Source organism: Rissa tridactyla, chromosome 3 (assembly GCF_028500815.1).
Source record: "Rissa tridactyla isolate bRisTri1 chromosome 3, bRisTri1.patW.cur.20221130, whole genome shotgun sequence".
NCBI classification, from domain to species: Eukaryota; Metazoa; Chordata; class Aves; order Charadriiformes; family Laridae; genus Rissa; species Rissa tridactyla.
In genome coordinates, this window is record NC_071468.1 from 40378534 (window position 1) to 40395892 (window position 17359).

Sequence of the window (17359 nt, forward strand, 5' to 3'; positions counted from 1 at the left end):
AGTTTCTGTTCTAAAATTAAGTTCAGTCACCAAACGGTTCACACAGAATTGTGTCTTGTTCATAAGCCTCTGATTAGAAAGTGAATACTTGTGCAATGTTTGGATGTAAGCAGACACTGTTAATTAGTATTAAATGCTCAGGTGAATTTGCTGATGTGTGAGAAGCCTTGCACTAGCTGTTTCAAATTTTTATCACCTCTTAAAACATAAGCCAGACTAAAAACTAAACAAACGGTGACCAATGAAAATATTGGTGTTTGCAGTGAGATGGAGACAATTATACCAACTACAGCTGCATTAACCACTATGCAGGGAAACCAATGAAGACTGGTTTTAATACTACAGTATTCTTAGATAACAATGCTGAAGTTTGTATAGACTTTGATTGAAAAAGCTAAGCTTTTCTGGAACAGCAACATTCAGTACTTTTATTTTGCAAAATGTTTTATTTTGAGAGACAATTCAACATTCAGCCTTTGTTGCAGCTGTGTTGTTCCAACACTTGTGCGTTCTGCACTGCCCAGGAATAATGTTAATATTAATCATGCTGTCCCACGGTTTCCCTTTTGTAAAATGAGCACTTTAAACAGAGCAGGTCAACTGGAGCACCATCTCAAAGGAAAGATGGATATAACAATTCATGAGGCTACTTTTATGTTGTTGCTTTGGCAGAAAAATTATTACTTAAGATAGGTGTAAAAGTAATCTGTGCTGACAGTAGCTTTCCTTACTTTGCTGATGTGTGACAGTCAAGACCAATAATTCTAAATCCTCCTAAGTTTTAAGAAGCTTTAGATCCATTAAACTGGTATCAGTATATATTACCCAACACCGAACTCACAAAAGTAATTACATTATTTTATCCCAAGGAGTCAGGGAAAAAAGTTTAAATATATATATATACACACACACACACTCACTCCCTCATTTCAGTATGGAAGTACCTTGTGTTTGTATCAGACGTCTCAGCCACATAAACAAATTACCTTTGGGCATGAAGTTGCCCTATGTCAGCTGGTCATGTGCACACTGTATGCACTGCCAATATGTATTCTTTTAGCCTATGGCAAGTGCACAACAGTTCCAGATAGATTAGTTTTTAATAAAAGAAAAACACTAGGAGATTTTAATTGACCTGACACAGAATTACAACTCAGAAGCTTCCGTACCATCTCCTTGTCCTTCCCTCTGGCCTAAAGACTGCAGTTCATAACCTGGCCCTCTCTTTTAAGAGTTTGCTTTCTTTCTCATAGAAAACATAATCAAAAGCAAAAAGCACTATTTTTTCCTTTTCCCAGCACCATTTCAATCATTTGAGAGAATTCAATGATTTCAGCTTCCACGCTGTCCATCACTAATGTTTTTATCAAGTTACCCATGCATAATCAAGATTTTCTGTATGTCTTAGCTTCATTATAAAATTATTTTAAGCAAAATCTTGTTCTGTGTGCAGCGATTGAGAATACGAATGTTGGCCAAACCCACTGAAAAATTTACTCCTGTGGTCAAGCTCAGTGTTCCAGTCTGAAATATAGACAGTGGCTCCACGCACTCTGGTTACACAGCTGATGTCACTGACTCACCTCGGGTGAAAATACATTTCCTAAAAGCCATTTTCTCAGTTGATTGACAGAGCTGTTATCCCTCTTGCCACTGAATGCTTCTCCAGCATTTGCTGTTCCTTTTACAAAGCTGATAGAGTAATACAAACCACTTCTTGACCCAACCAAGCCCATAGCTGGCATTTTCTTAACGAAAAACCATTGTTGGAGGTACCTGGCCTTTTCAAAACCTTGGAACTATATTCTAGTTTGACAGTTACAACCTTTGAGATTGCATTCAAATGGAAGAACCCGCATTTTCCTTTATATTTTTGGTCTGCAACCAGCAAAATGTATGAAAAAGCAACGAACTATTTCTCACAACTTCATGGGGTTTTTTGCTTTTCCCTAAGGAGAGAAAAATCAGGCAGGCTAGAAAATCATTTACAAGCCCTATCAAACTTGACTGAATTTTGATGGGGATCAAAAAGGCAATAAGCCTCAGGTAATTCCCAGAGCATTTAACTAGGAAGAGAAGGATATTTTAACCAGATGTAGGCTGCAATATGACACAAACATGTACAGTGTGGTAGTGTGGCTTTCTTGTGAGCTCATTTGCGTGAGTAAAATTGTTCAGCTTGGGTGGCTAGCATTGCTCTGAACACAGTTGGTCATGCCAGCTGATGCTGATTTGGCCCTGTGATCTAGGCCAGGAGGTTAGAAATTCTCCCATTTTACTTTTCAAGTCAGAGGCCTGGCTCTCTCATGCAGAGTCTCTGGACAGCCAGACTTCTCAGGCAAAGCACCAGGCTGGACCATGGGAGACCCGATGCTGCTGTGGTTCACGGCCTGCCCAGCCAGCAGCTGTTTAGACTCTGCTCTTTGTACAGGAGCCAACTAATTTGTTTTCTTTTAATATCTAGTATAATAGGGCTCTGATTTCCACTTGAGACTATGCATACTACCGCAGTAAGGGTAATGGTGATGATGGCAACATGGCTTTATGTATTGACAGTAAGCTGATCATACTCCAAGTTACGTTGCATCCCACTTGAGACAAGTGCTACCAGCTATGAACCATGCAGGGGTGTGCAGTGGGCTCCAGTACAATCCAGAGCACTTCCCCGCTGCGTGCGGTATGGCTGCAGTAGGGATTGTGTCCACAGAGACATACAAGGAACTTGATCCAAATTAAATTTCTGAAGTGCATAATTTAAACTGCATTAGTTTATGCGTGGACACACTGTGTGGACACACTCATTCACAACAGAACTGACTTTAATATCATTTTAATGAATTATCTTCCAAAATAATGCAGATTTAATCCAGTTTAGCTAATGTACTTTGGATTCACACCTTCAGTTACTTTGGATTATTTTTTCCTGAGAGTCCCTACGTAAACAAGCTGCTGGAGACTTTTTGAAAGCTTGCAAGATTTGTGGCAGAGGAAATAATCACAAGATCAAGACTTGAGACTGCAGGAGGGGTGTTAGAAAGCTGATTAAAGTTCAATCCAAATAAAACTGATGGATTGCTGGCAGGAAAGGGGAACTGCTTTGAATGTCCACCTGATCCATAGCAAAGACCGAGGTAATTTCTTGAAAGGACATTCTCTGCTCTTTTTTTTTTTAATATACAATTTTAATAAGGTGTATATCTTTGGGCAGTCAGAACGCTTTTCACCTCCCACGTATGCAGAAATGGTGATACATTTTTTTCCCTCAAAACTCCAGGGGGAGGCCGGGATTTTCAAACACATTTATTGTAGAGCTAACTCCCTTGCACTGGAAACCAATTTATGACTGATATGAACTTTCTGAAAACTTAAGATCCTCCGTGGGATTCATTGAAGAAATGGAAGCAAACCAGCTTAGGAGTAATTCTGAGACGTGAGGTGTGGTCTTTGGACACTTGTCTAGAGAGATGAATGAACAGAAATGAATTAAATCATCCATTTTTAACACAGAACAAAGGCACTGCGAGGCGCGATGCAAATATCTCTGCTAAGAAAGTTATTCATACTACTTACAAGCAATACAAGAATGAAGTTGATGAAGCTTCAGACAAAAATAAAAGGCATTATGGAAAGCTCTGTAAATACCTTGCTTAGAGAAGTCCCTGGGTAATGGTTACAGTACAACATACATAAGGAAACACTGTGGAAAGAACAGTTTCAAAATTCATGGTTTTAAATTAACTTTGGCTGCTCACAAAAAGCAACTTCAGAAACTGAGGACGAATCCATACATCCACTTGTTGCTAAGCAATAGTCAGGGGAGGAAAAAAAAAACAACACAACAAACCACAAACGGTGTGATACAGCACTTAAAGAAAAGAACAATAAATAAAGCCTCCCTGCAGTACCGAATGTTCATGTGCCTCCAGCTCGAACAGAGTGGACTGGGACCTCATTTGGCATAAATTCATATAAGATCATGAACTTCAGTGAGCCTAGTTATGCCAACTCATGGCATATTTGCTTCCTCTCTTTTAACTAAGAAAACAGACATTGCTAATAAAATTTAAGGGAGACCTATTTAGCTTGATAAAAGAAATTATTTTTTTATCCAACATATCATTCAAGGCAAAATTAAAACTTTAGCACTTACTGTCAAAGTAGAAGTCAGTAAGGCCAGCAGGTTCATTAGATTCAGAAGGAGATTAGGCATTTAAGTGAATAATTAAAATATTATTCACACTTGTGTGTCAGCAAAGATCATCATTGATAAGTAAAACTGACTCTCACGTGTCAGTACCTGACATGCCCTTTCACCACTGGTATCTGAAGAAATTTCCTTAGGTGCATATCTCTGTTTAATTATTCATTACTGGAGTTTCATACTACACTATGATGCATCCAGCATTTATCACCCTTGGACACAGAATTACAGATCATAGGGGCCAGTGAGCTGGCATATCAGTTTCTGTGTCAAAATAAAAACTTAAAATATGCTCACTTTCATGTCATATTTTCCACAGAGAAAATGGCTCCCAAGCTGTGGAGGCTAAACAGTCGTGTAGTAGCTAACTTTAATATAAGCATTTGCAATTTTCATTAAAACTAAAAATCTATTTTTTTCTTCTGTATTTGGAGGCATAAATTTCATTTTATAAGACAAATACTCTCTGCTGGGTGCAACACTGATGGATTGAGGCATGAACTTTATATGTGCAAGGCATGGCTTACTGGAGGATGTGCTGGTTTGACAGGCCCAAAGGAGATTAATGGTCTTCCCTAGTAATTAAAACTCTATCATTACTTATCCAAAACTGCCTTGCCTGCTGTATCTTAGTGCTGGGTTGGAAAATAGATAGAACCTTAATTTGGAAATCAGTCTCCTGAACTAACTCCCTGAACATATTTGTGCAGATGTATCACCACTGATAAAATACAGTTATAAAATACATTTGTGACCATCAGTGTTGGTTACCCAGTGTGAAACGCTCATATCCTATGGTCTCAGGTTGGGCACCCAAAAGTGAAAGGCACCATTCCCCAATCCCACCCTCACACAAAAGACCTACCAATTTTTTATTTTTTTTTTTAACCGTGGGCCATCCTTCTTCCTGTAGAAAAAGCAGAAATTCTTGACTTTCACCTACTAAGTAAAATGTAATCTGTATGGTATTCTAGTTAACTGAAGGAATGTCAAGCAGAAATATACTGGAAGCTTGCCATTAGTTTTATTATTTCCAACTGAAATGTTTGCAAATATGGGTTCGCAGTGTATTTTCTGTTTTGGGTAAATGTGTTTATATAAAATGAGTCATCATATTGTATAGTTCCTCATGTGGCTTTAAGGTAAAAAACAATGGGATACAGCAAAATTACAACCATGCAGGCTTTTTTCTGTGAGAAAAGCCAGTCTTGATTTTCGGTTACACAGCATCACTCAACAATGCCGCCTTCTCCAGTATCTTTAGTTACTGAATTATATCAGTTATATGCTGCCTATACAAACTGGACACAGGGCACTAAATGGGATGTTTACATTTTCTAATTACAGGGATCTAACCTAGCTTCTGTGAATCATCACCAAAAGCGATTCTGTTTCTCCCAAACACTTGTATAGGTAATGCAGGCTCACTAAGGTGACATTACAGCCAAGTTGGCCTAAGTACTACCACCAAAAAGGGAGACCCCATACCTGCCACTGCCCTGTCTGCATACTTCCTTCACCTCCCATGCTTCTTTCCTCACATTTATTTTGGTTTGGCTGCTACTGGTTTAACCTTCTGAACTGGCTTATGACAAAGGGTGGTCTAAATCATACTTATTTGACATGGCTAATATGGCTGAATTACTATAGCAAGCACTTCCCCACCTTAAAATCTGAGGCACGTGGTAGTAAATGTGGTTTCATGCAAAATCTCATCTTTCTATTTGGAGGGCAATGATCTGGCTTCCTTTGTGCCATGCCTTTCTTTGCATCTTCTAAAGCAAAGAGAACAGAGATGCTTTACAGGACCTTTAACCAACAAGCAAACGGCCACGCTCTGCTGCAAGGGACCAGGTTGCCTGTTCACCATCTGCAGCAAACCAGGGGTACCACCTGAGAAGCATGCTCCATGGCAGAGTGAGAACAACCTCCACGGGCTTTTTCTCATACCTCTACATGGAACAGTTTTTCTCATTCAGACTGAAAGTCAAAAGACAGAGTGACAAGTCTTGCAGTTGGCGTGCCATGTCCCTTCCCAGCTCACGTTCCCTGCCTTCCAACATGGCTTACAAGCTATGAATGAGAATCGGAGCAACTTTACTCCACTTTAATTCTCTGTGTGGCCAAACCCAGGGCTGTGGTGTTGCAGCCTAGTAAGATATGTAAAAAATGAAATAAGAATCCTCAGAGGAATATTTACTGGATTTGTAGTTCCAGTAAGATTCTTAGTATTTGTGTTTAATTATTTTACAATGCCTTTACAATCTGGAGATAATTTGAGCTTTCTGCTTATGCTGTAGAAGGTATAATAAACATCTCTCTAATGCCCAGTAAACACTTGCCCCTTATTGTTCTTTTTATTTTTATGCATGCATTCAATTTCATAGCAACAATAAAGCTGTCCCAGGCTGCAATCTTTCACTTCTTGGGTGGTTAATTCAGATGTTTTGGCCACAGTGCCTTAGTGACTGTGCTCTCTCCTGGAACTGTATTGTAACTGTCCAGAAACTCATTATTTTTAACTTATTTAATTCTAACAAAGTCAAAATAGGGCTTCGAACTTTATTCAGGACAGGTCTTATAAAACCTGAGGTTTGTTACACACAGGGAATCTTAGTGAAATTAGCAGCTCAGACCTGCTCTTATATCAAGTTCAAAGTTGTGTAAATCACTGGCAAACAGCTACTCCTAGGTTGCACCAAAATGAACAAGATGAATATGCTTGAAGACTGACAGCTTAATAAGAAGCTCAAAGCCCTACACAAGTACATATTTCAGGACAGAGGGCTCATATTGTACATAGCTATTATTTGGCTGAAATTCACAGTTTTAGACAAGGATACGACAAGATACGAAACAAACCACTTCTCATGTCATTACTGTTCGATCCACAAGATTCTCTTCACTAGGTATCACTGTGCTCCGGTAAAGATCTTTTTATCTAACCTAAAAGTTTCTGAAAAACCCTAATTCAGTGACAGATGTCCTTCAATCTTTGTCAACAGGATCGTTAATTAGCTCTCATGCATAGAGGTAATGTTGGCCAAAAAAGTAACAAAAAAAATGAACTATCACATTTGGAATTCCTACAAGAAATCATACCCTTATCCTTCAATAGTACTCATCAACAACACTACATCTTGACTTAATAGCTTGATACATTTAGCTAGAGAAAGATCATTTCTGCTTTCTTTCCTTTTTTTTCCAAATCTTTTTCTCCTCATTCTCTTCTCCTTTTAGTACTATTCCTAAATTTCAGGCATTACTGATCCAGGTCACCACACTCAGAATAAAAATGACCAGATTCACATTTCCTGCTGCGTTACTGACTGCAGGCACACATAATCAACCTGCATTTTTAGAGAAAAGAGTGATTTTGGTGATCAGCAGAAGGACCCAACTCTAAAAAAATGTTCAGCACTCAAATGCAGAAGAGAAATGACTAGTCCCTTTTTTTAAAGAGTGGGTAGAGGTTGTTTTTATTATTAATCTAGCTTATTTTTCTCTCTGAAAAATGCTTTTATAAAAAATGGTAGTCAGACAGATGACAGTGCTCACAGCATTATCCCATTCTTGGAAAGCTGTGAGGATGAAATGAATATGTGTCTCCGCATGCTTAGTGCATGAAGCAAGCTGAACCATTATGCTTGGATAAAACAAAATCAGATGTTTAGCACTAGTTTAATATGGGAAGAAAACCAGCTACATTTACTATAACTCAAATGAATTCAAATGTAAGCACTTACCAATTACTGCCATGGTTACTTGGCAATGCATCTCCCATGGGAAAACTGCATAGGCAAGAGACTGAAAACCACAGACTAGAGTAGCCTTAATTTCAGTCACACCGAGCTGAGGGCAAGAGCACAAGTACCTTTCAAGGTCAGAAGCAAGCTCTGTCCAGCTCAAGCTTTGGGTATTAAGAAGTATTGCCTGTATACACTAAAGATTTACATTGTAAGACACGAACATTGCCACTAAGTAATAAGAAAGGAGACACGCACTGTTTTGCATTTGATCTGTTATTGTGTAAAACAAGAAACACACACAGATCTGTCAGTTTTCAAATGTTAGCTGGAAAATATTAGGGGCATAGTTACACTGTCTTCTCCTGAAACTACCACCAGGGATGTCTGGCAAACAGATTTTCCCCATGTGTGAGAAAACCTAGCAAACCTCAACCCATGGGACAGGGCTCCTGGTTAGCCAGCCCCTAGCTGACTCTCCTCAGGACCAAGAAGTAATGACACCTATGACAACCTTAAAACGTGACTAACAGAAGCTTTGCAATGAGAGGCCCACAAACTCCTGGCCATTTAGTAACAGTCCTCAAAATCATACAAAGCAATTTCTTTAACTGTAAGTTTTATGGACCTTATATGATTACAGTTATTCTATTACCTTGGATGCTAAAGCCTGACCACACACTGTGTGGAAAGCTATTGTGCTTCATCTCTGTCCCATTCATCAAAAACCTCCCATAACACCCGGAGGAAAAGCAGCCAGCACACAGATTCACAGTCCATTTTATCATTGTTTAACTTTCCAGTTGGCAAAACAATTAAACAGATACATATAAAGGCCAAAAGGCAGGTAAGCTTTACAAGGTTTTTTGCCTCATCAATATTTTGGAGGCCAGCACGTGTAAAATAACACCAGCATACAAATGGTAAACTATTCTGACAATGCAGATGCACTCAAATTCAATGCACTTAAGCCCAGCTCTGACAAGCAATCTCTTGTCATAGTCAAAAATATTTCCTCTGAGAGTTCCTGTAACTCTTGCCTTGTACTTATTTAAGTCATCACCATGAGATAGTGGTAATTCTTTATGACAAGTTGTTTTCAACTACTGGAGATTATCACCATTACTGTGTATAATATGTTAAGGTCCAAGACTGAGGTCCTCCTCTTAACAGAATGCAAACGTGCTAAAATCAGTCCAGCCCCAACAGCTTATACGCAAAACGGCCAAAACAAAAGAAAAAAATTTATGATCCCACCTTCACAGAGATATGCTGATGCACAAAGAAATTTATGAACAGTGGCAAATAGTAATTTAATATAGATCTCCTGAGCAGATAGTTACGGTGGTTTTGGAGGTGCCTAATGGCATCTGCCCAGTACCTATGAGGAGGGTACCAAGATGACAGAGTCAGGCTCTTCAAGCCAGCGCATGGAAGGAGTACACGAGCTAATGGGCACATGCTGAAACAAGGGAGTTTTGGACAGGATATAAGGAAAAGTTTTGTCACACTGAGGACAGCCAAGCAAGGTTGTTCAGCCTCTGTCCTTGGGTAGGTTTAAGTCACAGATGGATGAAGTCCTGGGCAACCTGTCTGAGCCCAGAGCTGAGCCTGCTTTGAGCAGGAAGTTGGACTACAAACATCCTGAGGTCCTTTCCAGCCTCTGTGATCCAATGCTACAATGAAAGAAATGTTAATGCAATTCTAAGAACAATAAAAATATTCTGCTTTATTTTTTTCTTTCAGAATAGCTTTTCATTGAAAAGTTTCGACAAAATCACTTAGCATCAATCTCAGCAATTTATTTAATCCAAAATGAAAGTTTTAATTTTTAGAACATTAATTTATAATTGAAGCAAATGTAAAACTAAAGTTTCAAATGGAAAAAGTTTGTAACTAAAATTTCAAATGGAAGAAGGGTGTAACTAAAACACATTAAAAATATCTTGATTCTTGTTTACTTTCTGGGAGGACATAAACTAAATCAGCAGAAGCTGATGGAGAAATTTCATTTGAATGAAATCCACATTTCTTGCTGGGGAAAAAACGACAAAATTTTCACCGAAGTTACCTTCAATGTTTTGTTATAAGACCTTCTATCTCTATCTACTGAAGATTCAGGAAGCAATTCTACACAACACTAAATGTCCTCCTATCCTACCATTTGCAGGGGAAGTCCTATGTGCCCAACCTCTTGCAGGAATGCTCAGCATTCTGCTAGCTCAGACCCCACCTCCTTTGGGAGCTGACCTTAATATTTAACCTACTTTAATCATGCTGCAGAATGAGTTATTACAAAAAATTATGAAACTGGGAAACACTATTACTGTTGGCAATTACTGTTATTTTTTAAATAAAACTGTTGTTCTTGTTTTTCTATTTCCAGTAAAATGAAATAAAAAGCAACGTGAAATTAAATACACCACACAAAGTAGTGAGACACTGCCAGAAAGAAGTGAACTGATGTGTGTCACAGACACGAAAAAGCAGAATTTATGAGATGTAAAGCCTTTAATCTGCAGCTTTTTGCTTATTACCTGTACAAATTTCAGTGAAAGCCAATTAATTTTCAGTTCTGAGGGCACTTCTCAGACAGTCGGGCACACTGCTAAACTGAACAAGTATTTGACATGTATTTTTGTTTCTTAGCAAAAGTACATTATTGGAAATACCTCTAAAAATGAAAAAATAAGTTATTTACAATGGCTTAAAATTTTATGCCAAAAGTGTTTCTCTAAATGCATCCTGTCACATATAAAGACACTGTTTGATTTCAGTTGGACCTCAGCCTCTTTTGTGATTTGTTGATAATACCCATACTCGCACCTCTGTTCCACCTGAATAAAGTGCCAGTAACTCATGTTCAATATTGATAAAATACAGCTGAGACTGATGGGTGCAAGGGGAAATTAGCAAGGGTCTTGTCTACTCTTCCAGATCACCAAAGGGACTGCAATCTGTAAGTGCCATGGGTCCATGTTAGGTATGACAAATACAAGCAGCAATATTAGCCAGGAAAAAAATTTCCCCCTTAAAATGCATAGAAAACTAATCCTCTTCTTTCTTTTTGGGTACAGACCTTGATGATGTGATATATTTTTGTCATCTGCAGGCCAGAATATTGCTGTTTGCTCTAATGACAGCAAGGCATGTTTCACCTGGTGCAGCCAGAATGAAAGCTCATTTCCCAAGTGGGGACATTCAGCTGTAACTGAGCTCTCCTTTTGCCGTCCTGTTGTCTTTCTCCATTCTCTCGTCAAGGGTTAGGAGCATGATAAACTTTCTGTTCCTTGTCTTTCATAAGAGAAACCATGCTCAATAAATACCTGAAGCTTTCACAGAGATGTCTGCACCTGAAAATTTTCTTCCTGGACAGCTGCCCTACTGAAAGCCAGGTGAGCTCTCTCAGCTCTGGGGTCTTTTGGTTCCTCCCTCTCCAATGACCCATAGGTTCCTGACGCACAGCACCTACCGCTTGGTGCAATTCTATCAAAAGGTACATTCCCTATGTTACAGCATCCTGCCACAAAGCATATTCTTCTAAAAATCCTGGTCCTCATCATCAAAGTAAACAGCAGGCAAAAAACTACCTCTACCAACAACTTAGAGAATACTTGAAAAAACAGGAACTAAATCACCCTTCCAAGAGCTCTTTGTAATGCAGCTCCCTGACACAGGAGATTAGGCCACTGCATTGCCTTCATCAGAGCAGAATCACTTCTCTACAAAGTTCTTTCTTTGATGAGAAGGTCTGGAAAATTGGTTCATCTACCTCCTTCATAATAAATGTCCCATAGTCAGGAAACAGAACGTTAAGCTAGGAATCTTATGGACAGCATTTTCTGTTGGACTTGCAAAACATTTCCAGTAATTTTTTCTCTGCACACCTACCTCAGAAATTCAGTTTGCCAAAGTACACCTGAATAATTCTGCAATACGCTTTATCATGCTTTCTTATTTGCTATATAGGAAAAGCTTATGCGCTCTGGAAGTAAGATGCAGGACAGCTTGTAGTCGCACACTAACATCTCTCTTCCCTGTAATAAACAGTTGCAATTTGCCCCCGTCACATAGCTCCCTAAGAATAAGACAAAAATTGTATTTGGCACCTGGGCCAAACTCAGCACTGTGATACTCCAGTTTCGAATGGTAAATCTCTACTGCTTTGAAAAGAATACATCAACAGAAGCATGGCATTTAATGGTGGTGAATCAAGCCCTCTGTAATGAAGAGAGTACAATGATGCAGTTCTTAGAAGTCAGCCCCTGAAATTGAAGATGAAAATGCACAGGCAGGAAAAGCAGAGAAGAGAGAGATCACCTATAAAGGTGCAGAAAACAGCACCTCTATAATGTCAAAGATAAAAACACTTAAGCTGAATTTCTGAAAATCAGTCATGTGCTGTGGCTTCTTCTGTTAGCGAGCACACAGCTGGACATTGGCTAGGCACCCCATTAAAGGCCCTTGACCAAATACTGTAGCTTAACTTGACGCTGTTGTCAAATGCTGTGTAACAGAATGAGAAAATTCAAAATTTCACAGATGTCTTTGTGTACTACTGCAACACATTCAAAGCAAAACCTTGGTCATACAAGGAACGGGATGGTCTACCTCAGATTAAAGAAATATGGCAGGAGGTCAGCAAATGCATCGCAGCAGTTCATATGGACAGTATTCAAAAGAAAGTCACCTTATCATTTACCGTGCTTCCATACCACACAGAGGCTTATAGTTTTGTTGCATCCAACTTTTTTATGGAGTTGAATGAAGAAGCTGTTTACTGATCAAAGACTTCTTATGCATTCCATTATAGGGCAGATAATGTTGCAACATATTCTTGAGAAACCTACCACCAAAGAGATTATGATTCAAATATCTTAAATGTTTTTATACACCTACCTCAAAAAAATCAATCCAATTTGGCACAATTTATGTTACCGTCAACCTTTAAAATTGAAGCGTTCTCTTTCTTCCTACTTACAAGAGGCAGACAATGCAATCTTCTTCCAGAATTGTCTATCTTTAAGCCTCAGGTTGCCTCATCTTGCCGTGGATAGAGCCTTCTAGTCAAACTTCTTTCATTGTCATTCCTCTCAAGAGTGCTGGTTCATCTTTTTGGTACATTTTTTCAGAATAAGGGCTTTATGGAAGAAGGCCTAGAGTATGTACCGCCTAGCGTACTCCAAGGAATCAGTTTGGCCCTAGGGAAGGACCTCAAAACCCATCAGCTGATATTAGAATTATAGCAGCGTAGCTTTTCATTTTTTTGAGAAGATCCATTGTGTATTTTGATGCCCTGCGGTCTGGATTGTTGTTTATCTGGAAAAGCACATCCTGCATACAGAAAAATTTGAGTATACCTTGCTCTCCAGACCAGAAGATAACAGAGAGAGAAGAATTTCTTCCTTTTGCCCTACTACAGGTACCTGCAGCAAGGCACAAGCAGTCCAAATGCTCCCTCACCCTGTGTTTGCAGCAAGAGAAGCCCTTGTTCTCCACCCTGAAAATTTGTTCACCTCAACACATCCAGTATATTGGTCATTTTAAAGAACCATAAACCCCTTAACACAATAGCTAGCCAGAAAATAAAACTTGGAATTTAGTTTCCAATGTCACAAGACTCTGCTCTCATTTGGGATGCTTTTATCTACAAGAGATATCTTTTATCTGCTTTTATCAAACAAGAGAGGATGGAAACCTTATTGAGTGGGTAGTGTAGTTAAAATGAAGTTGCCTGACTGATCTGTCGTATCTGCGGCTGCCTCCTTGTATTAAAGAACTCTGCAGCTCCTCTGGAGTAAAGCATTGTCCTGATGTAGTTTCAGACCAAAATGAAAACTTCATTCTATATTTAAGGTATTGATCCATTTGGGACTTATTTAAGCTGCCCAGCTTTATCAGTTTAGGCCTCCTGGGCTCAAAACAAAACTGTGCGGTACTCTCTGAGGAGCCTCAGGCAGACTCTCCCTTCATCCTCCCAGCCCGATTCTTCTGTGTCCTAATACCCAATGAACGTAGATTGCAATCAGCCCTTTTCTAAAAGGCTGCTTGCAGATACCAGCATATCATAGCACTTTCCTTTCTCATAACCAAAAAAAACCACCCGGCACCCTCTCATAGAGCTGCAGAGTTTAACACCAGTCCTTTGGCTTCAACAGGACCCATCAGACTCACAGTGAAGAGCGAGGCTGATAGAGCAGCCAGGGGACTCCTCTGCACAGCTTTGCACACAGCCACACAGCCTCCCAAGCTCTCAGAAATGAGGCTATTTTTAGTAAATCTTCCGTTTTGTCCACTTGCAGCATCGCCATAAACTGTGAGCATCTCTGTAGTGAATGCTTCTTCATTCACTACGTCAAGAAGAAGAATGACTCAAGCCGTCATTCAAGACTGAATATTACAGCTCAGAACACTACAAATATTGGGGGGCAGGAGGAGAAGTACTTTAGCTTAAAGTAGCTGGTAACACAATCTTTTTACGCCACAAGAAATATTTCCTTAAATTTCTAAACAAATTTTATTCTTCTCCCTGATATGGTGCTTTGGTGGGAAAGCAATAGCTACGCACTCTGTGTCTACACAGCGCAAAAGCACTGTAAAGCTGATACGGACAGACAAGCCTGAACTTAAGCCATATAAATACTTTTTGTCCTTGCCTAAACATAAGTTATCCCACTGTAATTTCAGGAGTATGATTATAGCAAACAGCTTTCTTAGTGTGAAGGTATTTATGCTGGTACAGTTTATTCCCAAACAGCAAGGGGAATAGGGGAATATAAAGTAAGTACCACCTAGTGATAAAATTGCAATTACATGAGAGCAGCTGTAGTATTACAATTATTTTGGCAAGAAGAAATATGCCCCACAACAAAAATGACTGCATTGTATACATGTGAACACACACATGCAATACAGCCGTTCCACTTTCCCCTGCAGAGATCAACACCCACACCAGTCCCACAGGCACAAACCAAAGAACAGAAGCGCTGTGGAGCGCAGGATGGGGAGTCAATCTGGGGCCTTGTTAGCTTGGGCAAACATCATCACGCTGCTTCACACCGGAGCTGGGACAGCAGAACACTGCGCCAGACAAAGCTACTGGCCCACAGATCTCCCTCCTTCAGTCATCAATATCACTGACTTTCTTCTTTCATTTCATTATGTGCTCTTGTCGCTATTTTATATATATGTTGTGCTACCTATTTTTTGCTTTGTCTGGTTATTGCCCCATCAATTCATTTAATCAAATAATATTGGAAACACAGCAGGCAGATGAAATAGATTCAGCTCATCACTAACCCGCTGATGGGCATTCGGGGGTGACGTTACAGTCCTTACTCTATTATTAGCGCCTGCCCACTGCATTAAGTTAGACTTCCATTTGCCATTCTGTTCCCCAGGCTAGAGTGTACTTATACTCCCCTTTGGATTTCTTTTCTGTACTAGACATCTACCTCTGAAAATGAAGATATGGAAAGAAGACCCATGGACTATGTGATGCATAATTAGACAGCATTTCATACCAGGAGAAACAGTGTATCTGTGGGGCCTTTTTGCATGGTTATATTTCACATCTCTAACACTGCATGGAGACATGCTCTGATCGCATCAAATGCAAATCAATAATGTTAGGGGGAGTTTCAATGAATATCAGGAGATAAGATCATGCTCTGAAGCTCAGAGGCCAATCTTAGATCACTTGTTTCTGAACATATGATAAATTTGCTGTGCAAGTTCAGTTTTGCAAGGACCTAAGTACCTCCTATGATGTGTGCTGCATGCCTTTTGCTCCTTCTGAGAGTAATGGGGCCTTAAGGGGCTGGACAAATTTCAGGAACAGGCATTTTCCAAGTTATGAAAGGGATTCCTGTCTGTGGACCTGAACCCACACCATCATGTATGCCCTGTATTGCTGCTGAAGGAAGCTGAAGTGGAAAATTCTCATTCTCTTGAAGGAGGAGATTACAGGAAGCCCTAATGCTTTAACAGAAGGCAACCAGCTCATGAATGGAGCTTGCCAGTGCGACTCTTAGGAGACTCTCAGGAAAGTTGACTGGTGGGGCTGCCAGCCAAACTGGGGTTACCATAATGTGTGTTAGGAGGGCGAGACATGATTACACTATCATTATTTACCAAGCAAGATGCAGATTTTTTTTCAAGCATGACTGAATTGCATCAGCCTCTGAACACCTGGCTGGGAGTAAAAATGGCTCACAGGCACAGAGAGGCTGGCTGCCATTGCTGCAGATAAACTATCACAAAAATTTCAAGAACACCACATTAGGTAATTAAAGGAGTATAAATATAGGGCATGTGACTATGCCATCTCCCCCTCTCTATCTGATGCCACTGGAAGAAGTGGAATGACAAAAACGAAGCTTATTTTCATGTTCTTTTCCACCAAGATTAAAGAAGGTTACAGCAGAAGGGCAGTGCTGTGATATTGTCAAGCTGGTTGGGGGGGAGAAAAAAAAAAAAGCACGAACACACACAAAAAAATCCCTCAGTAGTCTATTTTAAGGAGTAATCTTATATAACAGGAAGCAAACACAGTTATTCTGGATGCTTGAACACCGTCTGTCACATCGCCACAAGCAAAGGAAGTATGTGTGACCATTTGAAGACTGTTAGTTTTAATTAGTCTGTAATAATGTTGGTTACATAAATCCTTGCAGGTTGAAGTAGAGGAAGAAAGTGCCATGGCATGGAGATGAAGCCTATATACTATCTAAATTATTCCAAAGCTAAGGGGAAAATAGGCCTTTCCTTGCAAATGGTAAGCTCAGAGATGAGGGTGGCAGTCAGTGTGTCGTATTTACAGGCACTAGTCACTAACACTGGTCTGAATTCTTCAGGACAGGAATATATACTTTCAGGGAGGCACAAGACATGTGGCTCCTCCTTGGCAAAGGAGAACTTTTCTGTCCAAAACCTAATGAATGAAGCATCAGCTATCTATGTACAATTTAGCTGGAACCCTAGAAGGGTCCCTCACAGCTGTGGTATACCGGCTGGCTCATTAGCCACTACCCCAGCTTAGCCTGCGAGTGCTCCAGCGCTGCCCAGAGCTGCTGGTGCAGAGAGCTAACATGCTCCCTCTACACAGACATGTAACACAGGGCAGGATGTGGTCCTCAGTTTCTTACGTTTCTACGTTAGGCATTAGAATTTTGCTAATAGCTTTGGTCACAAACAGTGTTTAGGACAAAAGGATGTACTAGGATTTTGAAAAGATCAATGAAACATTTCAGTGCCTTAAAACCACATGTGCATATTTGTTTTAAGCTTTAGCATACATGGAAAGAGAAATAAAATTGTCTGTATCAGATTGAAAGGCATGTTGTGTCTAACTCGAACCAGAATTTTGATGCTTTCATTTCTGATGCCAAACCAAAAAACAATTATTCATACA

The 17359-nt window shown here is 39.7% G+C and overlaps 1 protein-coding gene across 1 annotated transcript in view; it reads right to left on the reverse strand.

The window, feature by feature from the left end:
- The window catches only part of KIF26B (kinesin family member 26B), a 295671-nt gene that overhangs the window by 106260 nt on the left and 172052 nt on the right, over positions 1-17359 (reverse strand). The window lies entirely within an intron of this gene.